The sequence below is a fragment of the Lepus europaeus genome, chromosome 2 (genome assembly GCF_033115175.1).
Source record: "Lepus europaeus isolate LE1 chromosome 2, mLepTim1.pri, whole genome shotgun sequence".
NCBI lineage: Eukaryota > Metazoa > Chordata > Mammalia > Lagomorpha > Leporidae > Lepus > Lepus europaeus.
The window spans coordinates 100,007,532-100,022,133 of NC_084828.1; the positions used below are offsets into that span (position 1 = coordinate 100,007,532).

The following is a 14,602-nucleotide window of genomic DNA, read 5'->3' on the forward strand; positions in this document are numbered from 1 at the left end:
CAGATCTGCAAGTTAGTAGAAATGTGTACTTTTGGATCTGATGAACATGTTTCAATAATCTCAAATCTATGTTGAATTTGTTCTTAGACTTTGAAAATTGAAAGTCATCGTTTTATTGTGATTATTTAACTTTAGTTGGATATATTTATTAATATGGATCTATATTCATGACTCCTCAAGTACATAAAACAGTCTGTGAATTCATTAACAGTCCTAGGGTAACTTGGAAGTCTGAAACTGCAATGACAAGGGGCCATATCCAATCTTGCCCTGGATTTCTATTGTTAGAAGTCCATTAACTTTTTCATTTCCTTGTAGTGTAGTGTTATCAAATTATTATTTTTAAATAATAAATAGATCTTTCAGATACTACAGACTCCAAAATATATGTATAGAAAATAATTTGCTCTGCTAATAAGGTTTTTGCTGGTTCATAACATTATTAGGACATATTAAATGCCCATTTTTACATATATGATTTATTTGATCCTCACAAAAAACCTGCAAAGTCAATGAGATAGTTATAGGTAACATTCCCATTCTCCAGCTTAAAGAAAATCCAGTTCTCCACCCAAAATCACACAGAAAGGAAAGTGTTATCTCTGCATCTTAAATTCCCTAACTCTGTGTCCCATGCTCTGTCAACACAGACCCCACGTAGCCACAGTAACCATATCCACATAAAGCTGTATTGTCACACATAGCTGGCTTAGGGCATCCCTCAGCAATTCAGCATTGATAAGCATATGTAACAATAATACTTGGGAAAAGGCAGAAACTTAGCATTTTATTCCCCTTCTGGTTTGTCTGCTGAAGGAGAGCATCTAAGAAAAAAAATATTTGGAACATTGGGGTGAGCATTTGGCAAAATGGTTAAGATACTGCTTGAGATGCATACATTCCATAACAGGGTAACTGGGTTTGAATCCGGGCTCCATTTCAACTCTAGCTTCCTGCCAGTGTGCACAGAGGGAGTCAGCTGATGATGACTCAAGTAGGTGGGTCCCCAGTACCCACTTGGGAAATCTGGATTGAGTTCCCAGATCCTGGGTTCAGTCTGGCTCAGTTCCAGTTAAAGTAGATGGAAAATTCTCAATAATCTACCTACTTTTGTAGACTAGCCTCTCGTCTTCATGGGTGTCTTAAATATGGTGGAGGAGAGAATTGGGAGGTGTTTTAGGTTCTTGTTTTACTTACAATTTATTTGTGTTCAAGGATAGTATAACTATAGAAAATTGTTAAATTAAAATTAGAATGTGGTTTTAATTCACCTTTACTGGTTTTTTTTAACTCTCTTTTTTCTCTTATTATTTATTTATTTTTAATTCTCTTTAAGGTGAACAAATTTCATGTATTTCATATATACACATTTAGGAGCATAGTGATACTTCCCGCTCTACCCTCCATCCCTCCCACACTCCCACACTTCCCCCTCCTTCATTGCTTATTCTTTATCTTAATTTTTACAATGATCTACTTTTGGTTTATTTTATACTCATGAGATTAACCCTGCAAAAAGTAAAGAGTTCAACAAAGAGTAAGAAGAAAAATCACTTCATGAACAATAGAGACAAAGAATGTAATCATTGAATCTCAAAATGTCAATTTCATTAATATATATTATATTATTTGTACTCTATTAATTACCACACAACAGGGAAAAATATGGTATTTTTCTTTGTAGGACTGGCTTATTTCCACAAGTATAACGGTTTCCGGTTGCATCTATTTTGTTGCAAAAGACAGAATTTTGTTTTTTGTGTCTGAGCAGTATTCTGTATTTTATATATATATATATATATATATATATATATATATGATATAAATATGGTATATATGGTATATGGTATATATACACACACACACACACACAACAATTACTTTATCCAGTCATCAGTTGCTAGACATCTGGGTTGATTCCATATCTTAGCTATTGTGAATTGAACTGCAGTAAACATGGGGGTACAGAAAACTCTTCCATATGCAGATTTAATTTCCCTTGAGTAAATTTCCTGGAGTAAGATGGCTGGGTCATATGGTATATCTATTTTCAGCTTTCTGAGATATCTCCATAGTGTATTTCACAGTGGCTCTACTAGTTTACATTCCCACCAACCATGGATTAGGGTACCATTTTACCCACATTCTTACCAGCACTTACTTTTGATTTCTGTATGAGAGCCATTCTAATTGAGGGGAGGTGAAACCTCATTGTGATTTTGATTTGCATTTCTGTGATGGCTAGAGAACATGAACATTGTTTCATGTGTCTGTTGGTCATAGGAATTTCCATTTTTGAAAAATGCCTGTTCAGATCCTTTGCCCATTTCTTAACTGGATTATCTCTTTTGTTGTTCTTGAGCTCCTTGAGTTTGTTATAGATTCTGGATATTAATCCTTTACCAGTTGTATAGTTTGCATATTTTCTAGCATTCTGTAGGTTGCTTCTTCACTTTGCTGAGTGTTTCCTTTGCAGCAGAGAAGCCTCTTAAAGGCTTGATGTAATCCCATTTGTCTATTTTTGCTTTGATTGCCTGTGCTTCTTGACTACAATGTGTCATGGTGAAGATCTTTTCTGGTCATGTCTATTAGGAGTCCTATGTGCTTCCTGTACTTGGGCATTCCTTTTTTTCTCCAAATGGGGGAATTTTTCTGTAATTATTTCACTGAATAGGTCTTCTAATCCATTCTCTCTTTCCACACCTTCAGGAACACCTATCACCTGTATGTCAGGTCATTCGCTAGTATCCCATAAATCTCAAGCATTCTTTTTAATTTTTCTAATTTCTTTTTTTTTTTTTGGTCTGAGAAATTTCCAAATATTTGTCTTATAGCTCAGATAGTCTTTCTTCTGCATCACCAAATCTGTTTTTAAGAATCTTCACTGTATTTTTATTTGACATATTGAGTTCTGCATTTCAATTATTTCCATCTGATTTCCCTTCAAAATCAGTCTCATGGGAAAAATTTTCTCCCATGTCATTTATGGGTTTCTTTAAATCATGAATTTGCTGCTTCTTGTTTCTGAGTAATCCTATGATCATTCTTTTGAATTCCTTTTCAGGCACTTATCAATCTCTTTGTCTTCACATTCCAATATTGAAGTGTTGTTGTGTTCCTTTGAGGGAGTCATGTTGTCTTCCTTAATCTTGTTTCTTGAATTTCTGCATTATTTAGGTATTTGTGGAAATATTTGTTGGTTTTCTCCTCTGGAGGATTTTATCTTTAAACTATGCCTCTGTGGTTTAGTGGAGTGCCTGCTCTTTCAGTGAATACCCCAAAGCATGTGCTGGATGTGGCCAGAGATCTCCGGTCAATACTTCAGGGTATGGTGAGTATCCAGAGTGACACCCAAGTTGGGCATGATAAATTTCCTCTTTTTGTCAACAGGGAGAGAGTATTATCACCTCTGGTGGTGTAATCACACCTTCACCTCCTCTCTTCCAAAGTGATCAATGCCCAGGATTAGTCCACAGTGGGTACAGCCTCACCACGCTGCCACATGAATCACACAAAGGATCTGTGCAGTTATCAGTGTTAGCATGGAACCCTCTGAACTGACCCACCCCTGGCAGTCAAGGAGCTATGAGCCTCTGGCACCAGACACAGTGATTGCTCAGAGACCCCACTACATCCTAAGCCCTATCATGCAGTCACAGAATTCCCACAGTCGCAGAGATAAAGGATTCCCATGGTCATGGGGTGCAGAGGATCTGCCCCACCCTTCTAGCCTGCCCTTTCCATAGAGAGAGCAGAGACGCTCCTAGTGCCAGCTTGTCTGTGAATGCTCTACCTCAGCAGTTTGGGCCCCAGAACCTGTAATATGTTGAGAGGATGGGGGCACCTCACAGTCCTACACAGGTATCCAGATACCCTTCAAACCTCCCAGCCAGACTGAAAGTCAGTGGGGAATGCAAATTTTTCTCTGTGGTAAAATCCCCTGGTTACATGCATGCACAAGGTCCATCACAGCCTCTACCTGTGTCAAAATGGTATCTTCTCCAACCAGCTGCCAGGTGTCCTGGTGAGGAGGATAGGGAGAAAGAAATGTGCTTTACTTTCAATGGATTAGGCAAATACCCTGCCCCTGCTAGGGTTCCAAAAAAGACTTAAAAGACATTGTGTTCACAAGGCTCTCCCTTAGGCAATATCACCAATGACACAGGCTGCCACAGTCTGCTCTCATCTAGCTCTCCAAATAGGGCATCTCCTCCGGTCATGTGTGATTTCTCCACTCATTGCTTTGCATCCATCCACACCTTCCACACTGCTCTACAGCTCCCTCTTCCTTCTGTAGAATTCCCACTGCAGTCTTTTCTCTAACTCTCCCGTGGGAGTATACTTCCTCCACTTTTCTTCTACTTTCCCCTCATCTAAAGCATCACTTCTTGTCTCTATTCAGCCATCTTGGAATCTGTTTGTTTAATAAGCACTTAAATGGTAGCGCCCAAAGCAAATTTCCTACATCTGTTGGTATTTATAACAAGGTCCCACATTTGGAACTAATCAAGGCTGTGATTATAGCCATAAAGTTTGATAGAAAAGTAAAATAAGTTGGTACATCATCTGAATACCAGTAGAAATGTGAGTTTTAGATTTGTGGTAATTAGGAAAAGAGAAATTGTCTGCATTTAAAACATTCATCCACTCTAGTGTTCTAATTCATTTAAACTCCTCTATGGACATCATCCTAAATTACATCTTCATACATAAATCAAAATAGCTGAGACTGTGTTGGATGGCCAGAGACAACATGTAAGCCCTGCCCCAAAATATCCCGCAGACATATTATGAAGAGTTTTTTTAATTAAACAAAACACTATGGTACATGATTAATTTCAAAATATTTTTATTTTTAATCATTCTGTGTGTGTGTACCCATTTGACTGATTTCTATATTAACTATTTGAAGTCTCTAAAATATGTAATTTAATAAACTTTTAATTTGCACTAACTTCCTTGGGACATTTGGATTTGGAAACTAAAAAAAAGAATTTTCATGAAAAATTCTTTCTAAGGAGCTCCAGACTCTCATTTGAAGTCATGGAGCTACAACCTCAGTTCAGTTTGGGAAAGCACAGTTCCTGGGATCACTGGCCAACCACTCCAGGCTCAGTCTTCATTTGAATTTCTTTGGGGCACTCTCCCTGACAATCAAGTTATGGTCCATTACAGGTAGCAAAGGGCTCAAAATGTCTTGTTTTCATTGTCTGTGACATCCTTTCAATCAGATTGGAAACTACAGAAGGAATTAGCTGAGAAGACTCAAAATACAATTTTGTCAGTGGATTGTCTGGATTTTTCTAACCTGTTTACTGAAATACAACTGTCAGAGATGACTTTGCAGTCATTTATAGGTGATTGGTTCCTGTATTGGTTTGCTGAGCTTTTATAACAAAGAGCCACAACTGGGTGGCTTAGATTGTATTTTCTCATAGAGGCTGGGAGTCTGAGATTAAGATGTCAACAGAGTTGTTTTTTTGTGAGGCTTGTCTCCTTGACTTGTCAATGAACATCTTGTCCCTGTGCCCTCACAGTCATCTCTTGGCATATATCTATGTCCCAATTTCCTCTTCTTAATTCTGGTCATACTGAATTAGGATCCTCCACAGTGACTTCCTTTTAACGTAATTACCTGTTTAATGAACCTGTGTGTGAATACTCACATTCTGAAGTACTGGGGCTCAGGATCGTGACATAAGAGTTTTAGCAGACCACAACTCAGCCCATAACAGTTGTCAGTCAAAACACATTGGAAATTGGCTTCTCCTGGTGGCTAGACTCAACATCCTGGCCTTGCTTCTGATCCTTAATTTCTGTGCCCTGTTAGTGCCTTTAGATTTAAGTCTTCCCAAAGCTGTCTTTGCTTATTGGTTGCAGAGATTCAGACTTCCTCCTAATTTACTCAGGGATCACATCTTTCACCTATACTGTGATGATTCTCTGTCTCTGTTACTGGTGTTGAAGTCTCACTGCCCTTTTTACATCTATTTTTCAGTTTCCCTTATTTGTCCCTCTGATGTTCCCTTGACTTCTAAGTGCAAATTCATTGCATTGTTCTCTAGAAGAGTCAAAAACTGGAACTACCCAAATACCCATCCATGTCTGCATGAGTACACTGTGGTGTGTTCTGATGGTGGAATACTACACAACAGTAAGAATGTAACTATCGGCCGGCGCCGTGGCTTAACAGGCTAATCCTCCACTTTGCGGCGCCAGCACACCGGGTTCTAGTCCCGGTTGGGGCGCCGGATTCTGTCCCGGTTGCCCCTCTTCCAGGCTAGCTCTCTGCTGTGGCCCGGGAAGGCAGTGGAGGATGGCCCAAGTGCTAGGGCCCTGCACCTGCATGGGAGACCAGGAGAAGCACCTGGCTCCTGGCTTCAGATCAGCGAGATGCGCTGGCCACAGCGGCCATTGGAGGGTGTACCAACGGCAAAAAGGAAGACCTTTCCCTCTGTCTCTCTCTCTCACTGTCCACTCTGCCTGTCAAAAAAAAAAAAAAAAGAATGTAACTATCGCTACTTACTCAGTGGAGGAATGAGCGTAATATTAGACTCTACCTACCTCATAAGGCCCATTAGGCCAGTAGACCCCTGGAACGCAGTAGTCACAGTTCATAGTCAGTGTTTATTGGGTACTTACTATGTGCTAGATGTTTCAGAGAGTACTTTCATATAGTATATCTTATTTCATTCTCATAAATTGAAGAAGTGTCTATCCTATTTCCAGGGGGAGTAAAATGGAGTCTTAGAATAATTTACAAAAGTAAAAGCTAGGATCGAAACTTCTGTCTTAATTTTAGTCTCTGTGCCAACATGCCACATGGCCGTTCTTCTTTTTCCTCCACTGAATATCGAGGCTGTACTGGCTCCATTAGCTGGTAATACCTTGGTCATACCTGACTACACCCTGACTGCAGCTTACAAGGTGAAACTATTCATCAGCTCCCAAGGAACCCAGAGGCATTAGGAGAACCAACCCTTACATTGCCAGTGACACCCCAGGAGAATGCCAAGATAATCAGAGATGATGACGTCAGATCCAGAATTCTAGAATAGGAATTCCCTAGGCCTCTGTGTCTCTCTTGGAGCTGTTTTGGGGGAGTCAGGCAGATGGCATACCTTAGCTTCAGACTTTCTTGGCTAATACCTGTGAATTTGGCCTAGTTTCTGTAATTTACTTTTCCTAAGTTCTGTCGACAAAACTGGAGCATTTGGTGATGGAGGAATAGCAGGGATAAACACTTGCACCTGCCAGAAAGTGGGGAAGGCCACAAGGAAGGCTGCTGAAGAGTCAGGCTCCAAAACTACAATTCAGGCTTATCAATTAGAAACAGAATTTGCTTGAAATATTCATAAAGAGGTTGGGTTCCAATTCGCTAGCTAATAATCTTCCTCTACAATGAAAACAAACACAATGTAATTCTACCTTATGACCTTAATGGCTGTCTCATATTCAATCATTTGGTAACATATTAAGCATATGGTCTTTCCATATCTTTTTAAAATAGGAACACAATCTCCTTGATCCAAGAGAATGACCTTCAACATTTAAAGGTCCCCTGGTCTCTTCTACTTCCTTCTAGAGAGCGAGCTTGTCTCACTTCCTTGTATCCTCAAAACACCATACATTAAGCAGCTCTCCAGGCTGATCTCACACTTTACTTTTCCTTGAGAATTGGGTTATGGACCCATCTGTGCAAGTAAAATACAAGCAACAAGGAGTGTTGGGCAGGGAATTCCTTGAAAAGAAAAAACATTAATATTTGGGTCTTTGTCTTTTTACTCATTTTCCTTTTCTTAAAAATAAATCATAAAAAGATATCTATTTGCTCTGCACTAGACTGCAAAAGAAAAATCCCTGTGGTTTGTCTTAGTGGCAGCTCGGGTTGAATTAGGAATTATATTTGTAGAAAAAAATATTACTGCAGTTTAAAAACCTTTTCTTTCACTTAATAAATCTCTTATCTATGTAAAAAAAAAGGTATCTATTTGTAAAGTGATCTGAAATTTTTGACAATGAATTATTTGCCAGTAACTCTTTCATTGAGGCCATATTTTTGATGACATATTTTATGGAATTATCAAAGGCTTCTAAAATTGTAACATTTAGAATTTACAATACAAAAGAAAAAGCTCATTCTATATTTACTTCATATCAAGTGCTGTTTATGCTATCCTCAGTGTAAGCCCCAAGTCAAAAGAAAAAATATATTTAGGGGCTGGTGCCGTGGCGTAGTAGGTTAAGCATCCACCTGCAGCGCCGGCATCCCATTTGGTCACTAGTTTGAGTCCCGGCTGCTATACTTCCTATCTAGCTCCCTGCTGATGGCCTGAGAAAGCAGTAGAAGATGGCTCAAATGTTTGGGGCTCTGCACTCATGTGGGAAACCTGAAAGAAGTTTCTGGCTCTGACTTCAGATTGGCCCAACTCCAGCAGTTGAGGCCATTTGGGGAGTGAACCAACAGATACAAGACCTCTCTCTCTGTCTCTCCCTCTCTCTGTAACTCTGCCTCTCAAGTAAATAAATAAATCATATATATACATATATTTTTTAAGCTAGGCCACCCTAGAAAGAAAAAGTTGTTTGCATCTGCATAATAGAGAAGCTCATCCTTGAAATAAAAATAAAGAGAGGCAAGTAGTTTAGAGCCACACTGATCAAATTCAGCCTGACAACTCATGACGGGAGCCTAGGGTGGTTACTGGCGCCATAAACTAGAGTGTTAATTTGTTGGGTCAACAACAGGAGTCACTGTGCACTTGCTCCTCATGTGGGATCTCTGTCCTTAATGTGCTATACATTGTGATTTAATGCTATAACTAGTACTCAAACAGTATGTTTCACTTTGTGTTTCTGTGTGGGTGCAAACTGTTGAAATCTTTACTTAATATATACTAAATTGATCTTCTGTATATAAAGAGAATTGAAAATGAATATTGATGTGAAAGGAAGGGGAGAGGGAGCGGGAGAGGGGAGGGTTGCAGGTGGGAGCGAAGTTATGGGGGCAGGAGCCATTGTAATCCATAAGCTGTACATTGGAAATTTATATTCATTAAATAAGAGTTTAAAAAAAAAATTAGCCTGATAGTAAAACTTCCCCAAACCAGAACTGGTTGTAAATGAATGGGGACTGAATGCTATTACCTTGACCATCTGTGATGAAATCATTGCTAAGTAAACTAGACAAATAAGACTTAGGACATGGTGAGAATAAGTGTTTGGTCTTCTCAGAAGAGCATACACATAGTAAATTGTTTGTGAGCAAATGGAACTGTGAATCAAAAGAATGTCTTCATCTATCCTTCAAAGCCAATTTTAGGCATCTTTTCCAGGCAATGCTTTCTTGATTTTAATGAATTTTTACTTAGATGCTTGAAATTATTTCATTCCTTTAAAAGTATAATTAAACCTTTTGTTTAATTCAGAATAACCTTATGTGAATCTTGGCCATACTATGTGATATCAGTAATGTAGATAATTTTTAAAATATACCCAATAAATATACATAATGAGTGCACTTGGGTGTCTGCCATGTGGCACAGAGAACTATGATATATGAAATAATGCAAAATGGTTCAACAGAAATAAATAGGATCTGTGCTGTCACAAGGCAGTTCATTAATAAGACATAACCCATGAACATTTTACAAAATAAAAGATTGAACAAGGTTCCAGGGAGGAGTTTGTTCTTCATTCGCGGATTCTGGATGGTTCCAGTCCTCAAGTGATCCACTGGGTAAATCAGGACACATGGGCAAGAATGCTCTGGAACAAAGCTGCAATTCTAATCATTAGAGATGATTTTTTTCATAAAAGTGGAGACTTGGAATGACTCAGCTTCCTCAGAAGTGCTCCTTGACGGTCAGTAAAGAACTGTAAGGCAGAAAGGAAGGAGTTGCTGAGGCCTGTCCTCTGGCGCAGAGGTCACATCTTAAGACCAGTCATGGACACACACACCAGTGCTTTCTGCCTCTGGACCAGATGCTCTAAGTTTGTGACAGGGTGCTTTAGGGATTATAAGATGCTGCCAGTTGAGCACCCAATAAGATCTGTGAATACTGATAGGAAAGACTCCCTGAATCCTTAACAAACAAATAGTGAGATGAGCAGCACAGACCCAGGGATCTGCTGGGGGAGAGCAGCCATGATGCAGCCACCACCAAAATATCGCACCTAAGGTGACAGAGACAGAGTTCCAGGGACAGCACAGCAGCGGCAGGTGTGCCACATGGACTTGAGAACACAAGAGAAGAAAGACCAGTTGACCCATCAGGCACAGAGGAGACAGTACTTTCAAGGACCCAGGAAAATGTTTTCATATTAATCTGTCTTAAAGTCAGAACCTATCCCTTCAAAATAACTATTTGGCAATAATGAATGTGTAATATCAAGTGCAGTCTTGATTACTTTTCTCTTTCTATCAAAATGGTCATTAATTATGACTCCTTTTCTAAACAGCAGAATGGGCCCGCAAAAGTCATGATGTCACCTTGCACCAACCAGGCCAACAAAAGGTAGTTTCGTGGGCTTGGGATCCCAGTGTCTTTCTTGGGTGGGGACTGAGAGTCAAAGACCATGGAGATTGCTCTCCATGACTTTCTCCCACCCACTCCCGTGTCACCCATTCACAGCATGGCAGGGTGCACCAGAAATTGCCAATTGGCACATACACAAACTGAAATCACAGGAGTTGGATAATAGAATGTAATTTGAGCCATCCTCATTAATCACAGAAAATTTCTAGCAAAGGTGATGGCTTGAAGAAGTGTGCACCTGTCATCTAGAAAAGCAACGCTGCAAGAATAAAAATAGTAACAGAGAAGCATGTGGAGGGCCAGGTTGAAATCTGCCTTTTAAATGCCCTGTATTGTTAGTTTAGATAGATGGGCACCAATCTCTTGGCTGCAACTTGATTGCCCTTATTAAGGAATCAGAAATCACATAATTTCCCTCTGTAGACAGGTCATTGAATTCCACGTATGAATCTCTGCTTAAAAGAGGGGATACTATCCATTCTTCCCATTTACACCTGGATCTGTGCTTCCTTCAGATCACTTAGAAACTCAGAAACAAGAATTGAGCGGTATACCACTTTAAACACTTTAAAACATTCTGTGGGAGGGGGAATGCTGTGGCTTACTAGGCCAATCCTCCGCCTGCAGCGCCAGCACCCCGGGTTCTAGTCCCGGTCGGGGAGCTGGATTCTGTCCCTGTTGCTCCTCTTCCAGTCCAGCTCTCTGCTGTGGCCCAGGAGTGCAGTGGAGGATGGCCCAAGTCCTTGGGTCCTGCACCCATGTGGGAGACCAGAAGGAGGCACCTGGCTCCTGGCTTCGGATCGGCGCAGCGCGCCGGCTGCACCGCACAGGTCATAGCGGCCACTTGAGGGGTGAGCCAATGGAAAAAGGAAAACCTTTCTCTCTGTCTCTCTCTCACTGTCTAACTCTGCCTGTCCAAAAAAAAAAAAAAAAAAAAAAGAGAAAGAAAGAAAGAATTAGCATGGCCTGAACCCACCTAGTTCACATTGGAAGAAATCTACATGAGTACCCTTAAAAGGAAAAGGACACAAGATGGTAGGCAGAGATTGCCAGCAATCAGAGGCTACTTAAAACATTGCCCTGACATTTTCCCATGTTGTGAGTTTGAAGAGAACACCCCACTTTCTGTGACATTTACTTTCCCAAGTGAAAGAAAGATATCTTGGTTGTGCATATGGGAGACAATAACAGCCATCAGAAATTAGTCTTTTTGTGGCCAATTTCCCACAGGTGCTTAAGTCCAGTGTACTTTTTGTGATACATAATTTTTATATGCAAAACTGAATAAAATTTCATATAAAACAGCATTGTTAAAATTATGTAAATGGAAGATATCTGTTTGCACGTATGTATATATAAAGGAATATATGTGATAGATTGACACTTTGGAGTTTGGTGGTAGTATGCCTAGCCTTAAAATATTCATACTAAAAACTGCTTAATCACCAGTATTGCAAAAATGAAACATAAAACATAAACATAAATTTTGGGGGAAATTCATGAAAAATCAAGATTTTTGAATTTTCTTATTTTTTTGAATTTTGACAATGTTTTTCAATTTTTATAATGAAAACAAAAGGAAGATTACTTTTTAAAGTCATGTTATACAGTTTTGGGTTTGCAGAGATATCTACTTTCATAGCCATTTAATATGTTTCCATTTCTTCTATCAATATCTAATAAAGAGACTAGATCATTGTTGATAGATTAAGTATAGAAATAATTTTTAAATTACAAACTCCATGGTAATAGTAATAAAATCTGCAAGTAGGAAATTGCTTACAAATGGACTTGTATGGCTGTGAAATTGCATACTTTAAGTATTTCATGAGACCAAAATAGAGCTGAGAAAAATCTGAGTAATGATGGCATGGCATTTAATAAGAATTAGACAGATGTTAGAGCGTATAAACCTAAAAAGACCCGTAAAATAAAAAAGTTGCCAAACATGAAATGCTTAAGTTCGTTTTCTGTGACAACAAAAGAGACAAAAACATTTTATTAGAAATGCACTCATGAGCAAAGTTATGAGTGGCAGTGCTTGCTGATGATTGCAGACCTCAGGAAAAAACTTTTCTCAAAAAACGTTTGCGTAGCGCCGCTCTGTGTGATTATACTGACAAATAGCTGCCTCTGGAAACCCGAATGATGTCATAAACAACCCACGTTTAAGGCAGTCAGTGAGGGTGGCGAGGGAACTCTCAAGTCTCCAGCCTCCCTAAGGCAGAAAAGCAGATAACGATGGGGTGCCAGGCAAATCGCACCCAATCTGAGCTTCAGTGTCCTCAACTGCCAGTGGAAGGTAACATCTGCATACACAGAGTCATTATACGATCAAAAAGTAAAGTTACATCAAACAGCTCACAGCATGCCTAGCACATGGTAGCTTCTCAGAAGAATGTAATTCCCTTCCCTCTGAGGTGAGCCTGGAGCCAGCATCACATCTGAAGACAGCCGGTGATTCCACAGCCTGATAGCCAGCCTGAGAGAATCCTGTGATGTCCAATATGTCATTCTCTGTTTCCTGCATTCTGTGTTAACAAAGAGAAAACAAGTGAACAGAGTTTTCTTATTTAATGTTAATAATACAAAAACATTTCCTATTCATCCACTTATGCCTGCTCTGATAACAGAACTTAATAAAAAGTTATTCTCAAGGATTATTTGCATAAAAACCTATTGTGTTAAGCATTTCATTGGTGAGGAAACAAATGATAAACGGAAAAATATTAAAGAATTTTCCACAGTAATGCACCAAGACAGATAGAAATTCCCCCCTAATATTGATGCTGTTTTTCAAATAGCAAAAAATGCCTCAAGAAATTCAGCAAGGAAGTGGGGGATTGGAATATTGATGTGAAAATAAATAGGCTGAAATAATTTCTGGCATATGTTATATTGCAATAGTAAGCTTCTAATGTTTTGTTCTTCGGTTGTTGCTAAGAATGATTTAGAAATGTATAGGTTTAATTAATATAATCAAAAGTATATAAACCACTTAGACTCTTGAGTTGTTTTTTTTTTTTTTTTTTTTTTTTTTTTGCTGTCTTCATGTTGTTTGAAATAGTAGATCAATACTGACCCATGGCCGGTGCCGCGGCTCAATAGGCTAATCCTCCGCCTAGCGGCGCCGGCACACCGGGTTCTAGTCCCGGTCGGGGCACCGATCCTGTCCCGGTTGCCCCTCTTCCAGGCCAGCTCTCTGCTGTGGCCAGGGAGTGCAGTGGAGGATGGCCCAAGTGCTTGGGCCCTGCACCCCATGGGAGACCAGGAGAAGCACCTGGCTCCTGCCATCGGATCAGCGCGGTGCGCCGGCCGCAGCACGCTACCGCGGCGGCCATTGGAGGGTGAACCAACGGCAAAAAGGAAGACCTTTCTCTCTGTCTCTGTCTCTCACTGTCCACTCTGCCTGTCAAAAAAAAAAAAAAAAGAAAAAAAGAAAAAAACAAAAAAAAAAAAAAATACTGACCCATTAGTGGGGTTATATTTAGATAATTGAGTTTGGAATCTGAACAATTCTGAATATGTATTTCTTACAATATCTTAAGCCAGTGACTTCAAAGAAGAAAGAAACCTGCATGGTTGTATTACTTTCAGCTCTGTTGCACTGCTGCTAAGTAAAACTGTAGTCTCAGGAATTGCTGAATCAATTAGCAGCCAGGTACTGAATTCTAGAAGGTTATCCCGGAAGATAAATGGACCAGGAATTTTTAAAAAAAAAAAGTGATTAGAAGATACGGGTAGAGGTGACAATGTGACCTGGGGAAAATTCTGCTTTGATATGTGAGTGTGTTCACTTGATCTGGCGGTGGTTTCAGAGGTGCTGCCTGGAACCATGGAGACGTCATGGTGGCAGACTTCCTTTTTGTTCCCTGTACCACACTTGTGAAACGGTGAGGCTCGTGGGGTATTATCTCAAAGCCAAAAGGCTGTAAAGAAAGAAGTTGCTAGCGGGCACTAACATGGGTGTCATGACTCTTTTCAGGTAGTAGGTGTAACCTTGAAGAAAAAGTGGCACTGTCTTCAAAAAAGTGACCTGACCCTGGCTTTGGTGGGTTTTTCTG

At 39.7% G+C, this 14,602-nt stretch overlaps 1 protein-coding gene across 7 annotated transcripts in view; it reads left to right on the forward strand.

The window, feature by feature from the left end:
- PEX5L (peroxisomal biogenesis factor 5 like) overlaps positions 1-14,602 on the forward strand; it is a 198,905-nt gene that overhangs the window by 82,752 nt on the left and 101,551 nt on the right. Inside the window, exon 2 of one of the 7 annotated variants that reach the window (XM_062177778.1) lies at positions 14,524-14,589. The exons of 5 other annotated variants lie outside the window; for them this stretch is intronic. The gene's annotated coding sequence lies outside the window, so the exon portion shown is untranslated. Of the gene's footprint in view, positions 1-14,523; positions 14,590-14,602 lie in introns of those variants that run through there. One more of the 7 variants, XM_062177789.1, reaches the window with a different exon arrangement.